This window comes from Phlebotomus papatasi, chromosome 1 (assembly GCF_024763615.1).
Source record: "Phlebotomus papatasi isolate M1 chromosome 1, Ppap_2.1, whole genome shotgun sequence".
Taxonomy (NCBI): Eukaryota; Metazoa; Arthropoda; class Insecta; order Diptera; family Psychodidae; genus Phlebotomus; species Phlebotomus papatasi.
Window position 1 is genome coordinate 35228694 of NC_077222.1, and position 13286 is coordinate 35241979.

General features: G+C 33.9%; 1 protein-coding gene across 7 annotated transcripts in view; it reads right to left on the reverse strand.

Moving 5' to 3' along the window:
* Positions 1–13286, reverse strand: part of LOC129798949 (uncharacterized) — a 230317-nt gene that overhangs the window by 108564 nt on the left and 108467 nt on the right. For 3 of the 7 annotated variants that reach the window (XM_055842474.1, XM_055842470.1, XM_055842471.1), the window contains exon 1: positions 4833–5241. The exons of 3 other annotated variants lie outside the window; for them this stretch is intronic. The gene's annotated coding sequence lies outside the window, so the exon portion shown is untranslated. Of the gene's footprint in view, positions 1–4832; positions 5248–13286 lie in introns of those variants that run through there. One more of the 7 variants, XM_055842467.1, reaches the window with a different exon arrangement.

A 13286-nucleotide genomic window follows, 5' to 3' on the forward strand; every position in this document is an offset into this window, starting at 1 on the left:
GACTAACCAAGGTTAATTTATCTTATGCCCTAGACACACCTACGACTTAAGCCGAGAGACGACATTAGTGGAAAATGATAGAAATGTAGTTTGAACATTATTTCTAATATAATTACGCTAAGCCGTCTCTCGGCTAATCCTCAGGTCTGTCAAGGCCCTTATTGCCCTAGTCACACTTACGACTTAAATTGAGAGACAGCTTAACGTAATTGTAATCGAAATATTGATCAGATTAAATTTCGATCAGTTTCTGACTAATCCGTTTCTCGGCTTAAGCCAAGAAACGACTTAGTGGCAAACTAATAGGAATTTAATCAAATCGTCATTTGGATTATAATTACGTTAAGCCGTCTCTCGGCTTAAGTCGTAAGTGTGTCTAGAGTATATTATTTGTACATAGTTAACAATATTAGAAGGTTGGGGGAAGTGTGGATTACCTTTAAATTGATGCACCTTAAAGGTTTTTTATCATATTGAAATAGAATTAGAAATTACCATGATGTTATTTGTTATAATTATATGCTTGGGTTTTTTAAATAACCTGCCGAAAGGACAAGATTTTTGTGATGAAGGACCAAGAAATTATTCATATTTTACGTCATAAAATTAGCGTTAATAAGAACAACATTACCCTAAACGAAAATTAAATTATAAATTTTGAAAGGAAAATACAAAATGCATGCCTCAATGAAATATAAACCATTTCACTTGTGCATTTCTGGTTTTCACTTGCATTAGTTGCTTAAAAAAAAATATAAATCTATTAGAGCTCATTATCAAAAACATTTTGCATGTTTTTTTCTAATTCAGAAAATTCCATAAATAATTTAGTTTTAGTCAGGGGGGGTAATATTAGCTCTGAAAAATGCGACAGTGTCATTTTTTCTTCGTTTGTACATATTATTATCTTCAAAACTAATTCGGCATATAATTTAGGGTTTTTTGGTGAACTATACTCAATGTCAATATTAACTTCACTTTCATTTCCTAATTATATTTTTTTTTCTAATTTACTCTATATTAAGAAATACCGCTAATGAACTAATTTTCTTTTGGTACGATTAGAAGACATTGTAAAAGGAAATGTTATGCACTTGATTTTTGTATACAGAATGATAGTTGAACAGGTAGTCAATAAAACTATGAGGCTATTTACACCGCCGCATTAGATTGGGATTGAACTGTTCCAAAATCAGATTTCGGATAATTAAGTCTTAACCTAAGGCAGTAATCTAAACGATTTCATTGAGGTCATTTAGACTGTCGTATTAGATTCTTACTGAGTTGTCTCAAAAACCGATTTTGGGACAATTTATTCTCAATCCAATCCGGTGGTGTAAATGGTCTCTAGGTCTTTGAATAATAATCCTTATATGTATTTTAAAATAATTTTTTGTTCACATTTGATTTATAAGAAGAAAAGCAACGATCAAAATCAGTGGATTTTATTAAGATTCAATGCAACTTAGTTAATAGCTATACTAAAAGTTGTATCTTTCGAATGTAACATTCATATCTTCCTAAAATTTCGTTATCTCTTGAAATTTTTCAGCAAACAAAACCCTTCTCATTTGTAGTAGAGCATGACAAAACCTCTTTGGGAATGGTCTCAAATAAAAGAGGATTGAAACACTAGATGAGGGAAGATGAGACAAAAAAAAGTAACGACATACTAATAAAAGAAAGTGTGAAATCTTCTTAATATAAAATTTATGTGTTCAGGAAGAGGCACACATACACATCTCTGGGATTAATTGGGCATTGACAGTGACTAGAAGGGGATTTTGATGGAAAATCTCAAAATTCCCCCACACCCGGTTGACCCTGTGGTTGAAAATACTCGTCAATCTTCCGCATTGAACCCTTATCCATCAGGACTTGGTCATTGGAGGAAAAGAGAACATTTTTTGTTAAGCTTGTTTGAGTTAGAAATTGCAGAACAATGTTTTGGAAGATGGGCCCAAAGATACAGCACACACGATTTTGAAGACAATCTCTGACGCTTCCTTAAAAATCAATAGAAACCATCTCGCTATTATCATGTGGAAATCTCAAATCATCACACTTCACCGCCCACGAAATCTTATAGAGACACATTTTCGGACTGTGTGTATCGTGATTCCACTTTTGATTAAGTCCATGCTCCCTAGCACAATCCCAAGATTACTTTCATAAATATTTAGCTCCAAATCTTGGGGAAGTTGGAAAATCTACATATTTTTTTCTACCTCCCTGCTTTGAACGCTGATTCCTTGAAATCCCAGCTTTAGTGTTTCAAGGTGAAATGCGATTTTGGGGGCTCCCTTCTATATTTGAAGGGAAGCCTTTTGGCAGTCGAAAAATACTGATTTATGATTACTGTGATAGATATTAACTTACGATTTTTAGCAAATACTCCCTCTGTTCCGGAAAAAGTCGTACAATTTTCCATACAAAATGTACTAGCAAACGCACGACTTTTTTCGAAACGGAAGGAGTATCATATAAGAATCTAATAGTAAAATCCGCATTTACTTTTATTCCCCATTACACAAGTTTCCTAAATTTCGTTAAAACGTCTTGATGAGTTGTTAAAAATGTTTGAAACTAAAATTTGTCTATACAGGGAATGAAAAAGTTTTGCCAAATTAGCAACAAATTGGATTTTTTAGAGCTAAAAAAATATTTATTCGAATAAAACTTAAAAACCATTTTTTTTTCAAATTAAAAACAATAATATTCTTTGGGCAAATTTATAATGAACAATTGACTACTTAACAAATCTATTCGTTCAAATAGGGTGGCAGAATTACTTGAAGCCCACCTTTACTTATGGCATCGTTGAAATTTTTGTCCGAAAATGAGACCGAAACCAAAAAAATGTGGTGTGCTATTAAAACATATCAATTTCAATTTTAAGATTTTTGGAAATCATTTTGTGGCATTTTTAAAGTTTTAAATAAGTAAAGACAGAGGCCACAAGTAATTCCGCGACCCTATAGAGTTTTTTTTTTAAGTTTTGGCATGTAAGCTAGCAGGCCTACGTCTGCTGGGTGTCCCGAATTATACCAGGTGGAAATGAATGTTTTTTTTTTTGAAATGGTACAAGTTTTCAAATAACAAGTACCGAACTAAGTTTTAGTTGATTTATATGGATTTTACTTTCGATATTTAGCTTAGTTAAAAAATACCTTGATCTTTTAAAAATAAGGAACAATTCAAAAAAAATTTCAAAATACAGTGTATAATTTACTTCAAATATTCAATTATAATTTAAAAAAAATTCTCAAAAATTTTAAATAGTGAAAGATTACAAAAGTTAGCTTAAACCTTAGGTTTGAAGACCGCATTACGATCGTCTTCTTACTTTTTTTCCAATTATAGTGGTCATTATGAAGAATTATTGCTACAACTGAGTTTTAGTCCAGGTTATTGGGTTTTTCAAAATCTTCAAGACGCCGAATGATCTATGTTATCTAGAAACGATAGATTAGTTTATATATTGGTACTACAAACCGGGTGTGCGCGCATGAATCCTATGCATCAAAGCGGTAGTAGGCAAAATCCCGAACGATAAAAAGATTCGTGCAATCGATTAGCTTACATTAAGCTTTTGGGATTTTAATCTTTACTGGATTTTGGCTATTCGGGACTATTCGGGATTATGACCGGAAACAAAGAACTTGTATTTATAGGCCTCTCTACACACTGGCAGCAATTTTCGTAAAAAATGCTTTTTTTTAAAGCAAATTTCCCTTACCATTGTAGATTAAAAGGTGAAATTAAAAAAAGACATTTTTTGACGAAAATTCTTTCCAATGTGTAACGGCCATAAGGTGAAACAAAGAGTACGATGGGGGAGCAATAGTCTAAAGCAATTATCACCATGCTCCAGAGAAATACAAAGTCGCCATTGACATTTTACCTTGAACCCAGATTTCTTTTAACGCTTGTTTAATCGGGACGCTAAAAAATTTTTAAATCTCGAAATCTATTATGAGGATCTTTTGATATGAGAAAATTTGATAATTGCGCCAAATCTCGAGATTTTACTATTCAATCCGGATTTATTTAAAGAAGTCTCTCATTTTTATCCACTGACCTAGGCTTTTCTGTGGACCTAAGAACAAAATTATTTTACTAAATACTTGCAGTGGACAAAATCGGCCCATAATCGAATTTATACGGTTTTGCGCTTAAAAGTACTTCAAGGCTGTCTGTAAAGAATCTCAGCTGCAATAAGCTTATCAGGCCTTATCAGTAATGTTCTTGTTTCGGTGTGTAAGACACCGGCTTGGCATTTTGTTTATAATTTTTTTGTCCGTTGTCTTCGGCTGACAATCAAAAGACGAGCTATGGTTTCACTACCGCACAACATTCCCTGCCTTTAGAAGACGTAAAAAACATCCCAGTGGGGTGTTTTTGGTGTCTGTATGTGTGTTAGGATATTGACATGGTGGATTTTGAGAGATGGGGCAAAATAAAAGCGAAAGTCATAACATAATGGAGCTGCTTGGAAAAAGCTTTGCAAAATGCTTTTCGGGTGAAAATGTAAAAGGTATATTAAAAACCATTTTCAGCATCTTCTCCGTGATCTCTATCTCAATCACTACGGGATTTTTTGCCATCTACTGCAATATTTAAGAAAATTTTCAAAGTTCTTTTTTTAATCAACCCCCATTGGTTTCCGGAAATCACAATTTTTCCTTCGAATAAGTAGTCTTTTTTTTTAATGGTAATTGCTTCCGAATATCACCGAAGAGTCTCAAGTAAGTAGACCCTTAATAATTGCGATTATGAATGGAATTACTGTCTCTTTTTATCAAAGCGTCATTTCATAAGAAAAACCTTACCTCATAGGTGAGTGTATGTTTGATATCAGCGTTGGGCAATGCTGAAGAGGCTTAAATTTAGACAACACTGCAGGAAAATATATTTGCACAGAGAAGCACACTGAAATCTTCTTTAGAAGAAAACCCAAAGAAATCTCTCTTTTATATTTCGGAGTAGAAAAAAAAAAGATTGTTTTCTGCCTTCTGGCTGCTGTGATTTCACAGATGCCGCAAATTTTGGCAAAATTGGCAGGAATGGAACACAATTGGAATCCACTGAGTGGCAAAATATGAAACTATTCACTGCAAAACACCTTTTTATCAGGAATTTCACCGGATTTCTGAGGAGCAATTCCTCTTGGAATTGCCTGCGAAAGAAAATTTCTACACTCCCGACGCGACGACGACACCGCCTGAGCTTGAACTGTCACTCAATTCACCGATGGGACCGTCGGCATAATTTCATCTTCAGAGGTCGCTCTGACCTAATCAACCAATAAGCATCTGCTGAGTAATTCACTGACACGAATTGAAAACAGCAAGCACACACTGTTCCAACCGGGTCCAAGCCTCAAACACTCAAATACTAAAATATCTTGGTGTCTGTATTGACTTAGCATAGACAGCAACATAACTGTAGTAAGCCTCTGCAGCATAAACGTAAGACGGATGCCACATATGCTTCTCTGGAGGCAACAAGTCTTTGGCTGTGAGGGAGGACTTTGAAGGAGATGCGCAGAGGAAGCTGTGACAAGTGACAAATGTCCTGTGTGGGGCAGAACGCGATAGCAGTTTGTTTTAATTTCCCACCCGCCAGGAAAGGCAGGAAATGGATTCGACTTTGACAGTAATTGGCGCCCCCTAGGAGATCACAGGCATACACGGTCTCAGGGAACTCCCACGCAAGTGGCCAAAAGTTTGAGATGGGGTTGTTGATTTTCTTATTTCAGAATGCCACTTCTTGAGTCTTCAGGGCACTTGGACAGTTTCGTAAAGAGAATGAAACTGGTGCATCAAACAAATACAATTTCCACCTATTTACCTTTTAAGACTTTCCCTAGATTCTCGGGTTATAAAGTATTCAATAAATTGTGAGTTAAATCAGTTTTTGTAGTAACTTCATTTGTATACAATTTTGAGATATTTGAAATATGCACAATTTTATTTATTAATCGCACAGAAAGAAAAGAAACTTTTGTAACCCCAATAAAAGGAGTGGAAAAGCGTCCCAGGCTTTGCGAGAAGGTCCGAGACCTTCCCTTGTCAGAATGAACCGTGAGCGGCGATCGGCAGAATTGCCCAACATGGAGCTAAAAATTGACATATCGGCACAATTTGTCCAGAAAACAATATATCGGCATGTTACTCCGCAAAAATCGGCAGATCGTCACGATTTTAGCGAAGACTCGGCAGATTTAAATGTCAGTTTGTTTTCATGAAGTATAGCGTTCGTTTAAATTCATGTCAAGGAAGTTCTTTCTAATTGGCATACCGGCATGAGATCGACAAATCCGTGCGAAATCGGCAAATCGGCATAATTTTTACAAAAGATCGGCACTCGAATGAACCGTGAGCGGCACCGTTATCTATCCCTTGCCTTTGGCCTTTAAAAATCGTTATTAGGAATGATTCAACGGTATTTTCCTATATGGACGAAATGTTCGCTTAGATAATCTCTAAATCACACCCAAAAATGAAAAAAATCACACGACGCGTTTTTGAGCAACCCCAAAAAACATACAGTAGAGCCCCGCTATAGGCCATCACTCTATAGTCCACAATTTATCGACCGTTGATTTCAAAACACTGATTTTAAGTTAGGTTATGTTTTTTTTAGTACGCGACATGAAATTTTGTCATAAATATTTTAATATTTTTGGCAAACTTTATTGAGTAGTTGTGATAATTGTGTTCCATAATGAAGAGAGCGAGGACAAGTACCACAATCGCAAAGAAAGTGGAAGCCGTCTAGCAATTTCAATACTCAAAGTCGTTGATAATTTTAAAAAATGACATGGACTTTAGTGCGACCCAAGTGTCAAATCTGAAACCAAATATGGACTATAGCGAGGCTCTACTGTAGTTTTGGAGGGGTAGAGGTGGGGTGGGTTAAAATGAGGGGCATGTTAACGATTCTTGGGTCGACATATAGGGAGGGGGGGGGGGTCCTTCGAAGGTTCCAAGTCTCTATCTCTAATCATTTGGCCTCTAGAGTTGATGACAGACGGACAAACGGACAAACAGCGTGACGACATTTTTCATAAATCGTCTGTAACGTGAAGATTTGTTACCAAAAGTGCTCTCCGGGGGGGGGGGGGGGGAGTGGAAGGTAGAAATTTGGGGTGTGAAAAAATCGAGGGATTATATATAGGGTAAGTGTGCCAAATTTCGCCATAGTTGCATGCAAGCATCAAAGTCTCAAGATTGAAATGTAATATTTTAAATACAAATTGATTTTTTTATTCTTTTTTTCTGAACGAGTGTTGCTGAGAACCTTGTAAAGATTTTACCGTCTTTATTTACTCTAAAATCATTCTTAATACATTTTAAAATGAATAAAAATATAGACATAGTTTTAGTACCCTATTTCGGCCACCTTCATTCTTACAGTTCCTTGCCCTTCGGGAATTCTTTCAATATCTTTTTCACGTCATTTCGTTTGTCGAAGGTACATTTTTTGTTATTCTTTTGCATTGTTTAATATCTAGAGTATGTAAAATATAAAAGTTCATGGAAATTCGAGGAACAAAAAAGGTGGCCGAAATTGCAAGCTGGCCGGAATTTGGCACACTTACTCTACTGCTCTCTCCGTAGAGTTCCAGCAGTAAAATATTTTGAATAAAATTTATCGTAAGTGCCGTGCGAGGTGCACTAACATTTAATGAAATTGGAGACTGAATTAATAAAAATAATCCCTGAACTTTTGGTTAAAATATTCACCAATTGAAGTGCCTTTAATAAATGGAAAAATGCAGAATGTTAAATAGACTCTTCAATAGAGTATACGGAAAAGGGCTTTCTCCTTGGTTACCTGGAATAGTGAAAAACACGCTGTTAAATAAGTCCAATGAGCCATCAGACGAGAAGATCAAATTTTTGGGAATCCGCCCAGGTCGAGATGAAGATCACACAAAGAGGCGTCTTGTAGAAAAGTGAGGTTATCCTCTACTACCACCAATTTATTTTACCAAAACAATTTTCTTAACAAAATTTTACTTGTGGAAGATTCTCCCTAACTTCACTGATAATTTTGATAATAAAGTTCCTTGAAAATATTAAATTCAATCATCTACTGATTTTATTTGGTTGCTAATATGGTTACTTGCCGTGTTGCCGGAAGAAAATGTGAAGAAAATGGCCGAGCTGGCATGACAATATGGCTTGATGATAGCTTGAAAGTCCACCATCATGGCGAATTTAAATTAAACGATATCCTGTTATATGAACACTCGACAGACCTTAATAAATAAAAAATTATCAGTACACCTATTTGTCGTAACGTCAAGTTATGACAAACTTCCATACAAAATTTTCTCTAAACAGCATTTAGCGTCATTTTTTTCAGCTCACTTTTTCACTGAGAACCTTTACAATCTCAGCTTCTGTGGTTCAAGGTGAAATTCGACCTCGTCAGATCGGTCCTAAATTTTGGATTTACACGTTTTGACACTTTTAGAACACGAATATCATACCCGCTAAAAACCGAATTTGGTGGCCGTCCTATTCTACAATACAAACGCTTCTGGTGAAAGAACGAAAAGAGTTATCGACAAGCGATTTTCGTCAATGTTGAAATTTGGGTGAACATCATCAGATGGTGATATCAGATCCGTTCCCGCCCCCCACCTTTCCGCCATTTTGTTACACCGTCTAATTTTTTTTTAACTATATATGGGCCGATCCTTCTCAAGCCGACCGAGAAAATCGCAAATCGCGGGTTAAAGTACACGATAAAAAAAATATACCCCTATTTTTTTTTCGGCCAAAAAAAATTTTTGGCCGGTAACACATGGCGTCAAAGATGGCGTCTCGTGCTTCATTCGTCAATTGAGATTTTTGGCAAATATTTCAAAATGCTCTATCTCGCGAACGGGTTGAGATTTCTTCTTACTCTTTTTTTATTTGAAAGATAATTTTATACTCTTTAAAACGACATACTAGTTTTCGTATTATCTGCTCAAGTTTTTTTGAAACCGTCTTTTAATTTTTTTTGAAAAGATTTAAAAATTAATTTTTCTCAAAAACCCCATTCTCAAAAATTTTCATTTTTTTACCGTTGATCAGTAACATACATTCCCTGAAAAGGCGAGCTTCCACTTTTGCTTTTATTTAAAAAAAAAATATTCAAATTTTAACAACATTTTTAAAAAAGGGAAAATACCAGTTAAACTCAAAATTTTGAGTTCAATTTTTCAGGGAATAATAAGCTCAGGAATTAATTGAGGTCCTACAAAAAATATCTTACATTTGGACATCCTTATAGTTTGTAATCATCCACAAGAATATGATTTTTATCAGTTCTGAATAATTAAAAAACATTGTTTTTCATAGAAAATGCATATGCTTCTTTGGGTACTACAGTCCCAAAAGAGACAAAAGAGTTAAAGCATAGGATATGTGTCACTTTGCCTCTGAGCTCCACAAATATAATAAATACTTTGAAGTGGTTGCAGTATATTCTACTACCTCACAATAAAACAAAATTAATCAATTTGAGGTACAATTCCAAAGAAAATCATATTACAATGCTGATGATATACCTCCAGAGTATTGTCATAAGGAAAACAATATAAACTAAGAAGACGGATAAAAATATCAACATGGTTCCAGGTAGAATACTTTAATTGAATTTGAAGCTTAATTTTTTTTGCAATATTTCTTATATTTTTAAAATTGATCCATTTCCCTGTTTCAATTTCTATATTATTCTATCCATTGCGTTTCAACATAGCAAATAGAATACTTGATGATTCAATTTGTCCATTTTTCAGAATCACAAACAGTTATTTATAGCAATGCATTTCAAATACAATTAGGTAAGGGATAGATGGATGAACGCCTATATTAAGAGTTTCCTAGAACCACTTTTATATTTTCTTTCTTTTCACTTTTCCCAAATCGATTTTTTAATATCATTTCACAACATATACCTATATACTATCAATATTGTAAAATGATTTCCTCTGTAAAATGGTATCTTAAACTGATCAATTTTATTGTACAAATTCGATATAATAAATTCTGCTACAAAGGACAATCGGTTATGAATTGGTTCATTTCCGATTCAAAACCGATTGGAACCGGTTTAGTTTTGTCGGAAATTCCAAGACATTTCCAACGACCCCAAACATGACCCCATTTGCTTGACCTGGAAAAACCGTTAGGAATAATTCAACGGTATTTTCGTATATGGACGAAATGTTCGCCTGGATAATCTCTAAAACATATCCAAAAAGGAAAAAAATCTCACGACGCGTTTTCGAGCAATTCCCAAAAAAAAAAACAGTTTTGGAAGTTGAAGGGGAGGGGTGGGGGAAAATGAGGGGCATGTAAACGATCTTTGGGTCGTCTTATGGAGACCCCCCGAAGGCCCCGAAGGTTCCAAGTCTCTATCTCTAACCGTTTGGACTCTAGAGCTGATGACAGCCGGACGGACAGACGGACAGACGAACAGACGGACAGACGGACAAACAGCGTGACGACATTTCTCAGAAATCGTCTGAAACGTGAAGATTTGTTAAGAAAAGTGGTCTCCGGGGGGTGGAAGGTGGAAATTTGGGGGGATGAAAAAATCGAGGGATTATATATACTGCTCTCTCCGTAGAGTTCGAGTAGTAAAATCTGCTTAGTCTAAAGAACCTCTAAAACAGATCTAAAAAATAAACAAATCGTGCTATACAAATTTTCGAGATAAGGGAAGGGTACTATGGATTGGAATCCTAGAAGAAATGTTGGATAATTATTTGAAAATATGCATCCCAAAACACTATTTCGTATTTTTGTATATATCAATTGGTATAATAGTGATCAAATTAACTATTTCTGTTTATTTGAATTTTAATTATACACAAATTGATAAAAAACAGGTGTAATTACAAACATGCACTCTATGATATAAACCTCGAATCGCCACGGATTAAATCAGACGTGTCACAGAAAATTGGTTTTATGAATTAAATTTGAACAAACTAACTATGGAAGTTCTCTTTTGCTGAAAAAATTAGAACATTAGAGGCGAATGCTCATTTTAAGACCAGAACTACAGCATTTGGACTTACAATAGGGAAAGTAGAGGAATCTGGCAAAGAAATACGACATGTCAAAAAGTTTAATTATTCAGGAATAGACTTAATAATAATTCTTATCATATTTTTTTATTAAATTATTACTTAGCATTTTATTATTTTAATTTAATAATTGATTATTGTTAGTTACGTAGAAAATTATATTGAAACCATCTACAATGAACAAAAAATATCAATTAAGGAATACTAAAACAATTAATAATGATTTAAACTTGACAAATTCAATGAATTCATTTTGTATAATTTATTCAATAAAATTATTTATAGGATCTGAATGAGTTTATATTATTCGACAAATTTGATAAAATAATAGTATTATTTTGGTTTGTTTATAGAAAGTTAGATAGATATTTTTTAAAAATGTTTTTGGTTTATTGTACATTTTGACAAATCAACTTTCGGTTATTTTTGTAAATATTTAGTTTTTCAATGTCCTGAAACGAATTAGCACGAAAATGGATTCTTTTCTATATTGCCTGCTTCTGTCTGAAATTTCATGTTTATTCTCTAACTTATTCGCTTATTACAGACATTATTTACTTTTAGGTTATCGACTAAAGTACCTACAGCATTTTTCGTCTCAGGTGGTACAGTCGAGCTAATTTTTCCACATTAAATAGTGTTAACGAGATATATTTTTATTCTTAAGGAAAATCAGAAAAAAATCCATCTTTTTTAAAGGATAATTTCAATACTTAATATTAAGAAAAATCAGTTTGATATTTCTTGAAAATGTTTTTTTTTTTTGTTTTCGAAAAATATACCTCGAGAAAATTTTCAAATATAGAACGTGTGTTTTTATAAAAGTAATTGCCATCATTACCATTGCTCATGGCAACTTTTTTGATTATCATCAAAAAAAAAAACCTGCCGAAATAATAATAATAATATATTTATTCACTCGATTAGGCAATAGTTAATAAAATTAGTTTAGGTTGGATTATGCTCCTAAATTTTATCAGTGATTTTTATAAATCTATTGAATTATGGACGTTTTGAAGGTATCACTATTAGAGCACACGATTTACGTCTATCGTTCGATGTCAAAAAACAAATTATAAGTCATTAAATTTAAATTTTGTTAGTAAAAAGTAATTAGTTAGTATGAAACCATAATTTTAAGGGTTTAATTTATATATTGATTAATTTAATTAGAAAACTTTTGCCTATTGCTCAGATCTGATCCTTTACTGATTATTTGCTTATCGGTTCGTAAATGGTTCATTTCCGATTCACAACCGATTGGAACTAGTTCAAACGAGCCCAAGTATAATGCTTTTTAGACAAACAAGGTGACGTTATTTCTCAGAAATCGTTTGAAACGTGGAGATAATGTTGAGTAAAGAAGTCCCCGGGGGGTGAAAGATGGAAATTTTAAAAGGTGAAAAAATCGAAGAGTTGCATACTTCTCTTTTTTCGAGTTCGTGTAGTAAAATGAGAAGCAAAAACAGCAAAATAAAAAAAAAATGGCAGCAAAATATTGAATTTTGATCTGTCAAAAACTAAATTTTGGCAAAAAAGCATCTAATTTACATTTAGTATTTGAAATGGTCGTAGGTAAAATTAAATTTTTTTTATTTTCCCTTTGCCCAAACATGAATGATAACTGATATATCCAGTGTTTTAATTTTCCGTTATAGGGGGAAGTGGGGCACCTTTCAAATCGGGATTTTACACCTATGTTTAAGTGGAACTGCGCCATATCATAATGTAATTTAGCTTCTCAATCTGTTTGTGCACCTAACTTATATCGCGATAGGGCTCAATTTGTTTTTCAGAATAGGTGAAAAATCCCAATTTCAAAGGTGCCCCACTTGCAAATGTGCCCCGCTTCCCCCTAGTCACACTTTTACTGCTCATTTACCAGAACCGTAAAATTCCCAAAAAGATATGAAAAGTATGAAAGGCTGAGGTTAGTAAAAAACCAAAAGCAAATAGTTAAATTTTACGATTTGAAAAGTTATCAATCTGAATAGCAAATTTAAAATGATGTCAACTCTATTAGTCGAATTTTTATGCACTTATTTACGCAAAGGACCGTAAGATTAATAGCGAGACACAAAATCTTAATTTTAGATTCTATAACACAACTGTTGACTGATTCATAATAATACCCATCCTGTGTCCTTTTTAGTAATAGAGGTTATATAACATGTTGTCCTCCTTCCCT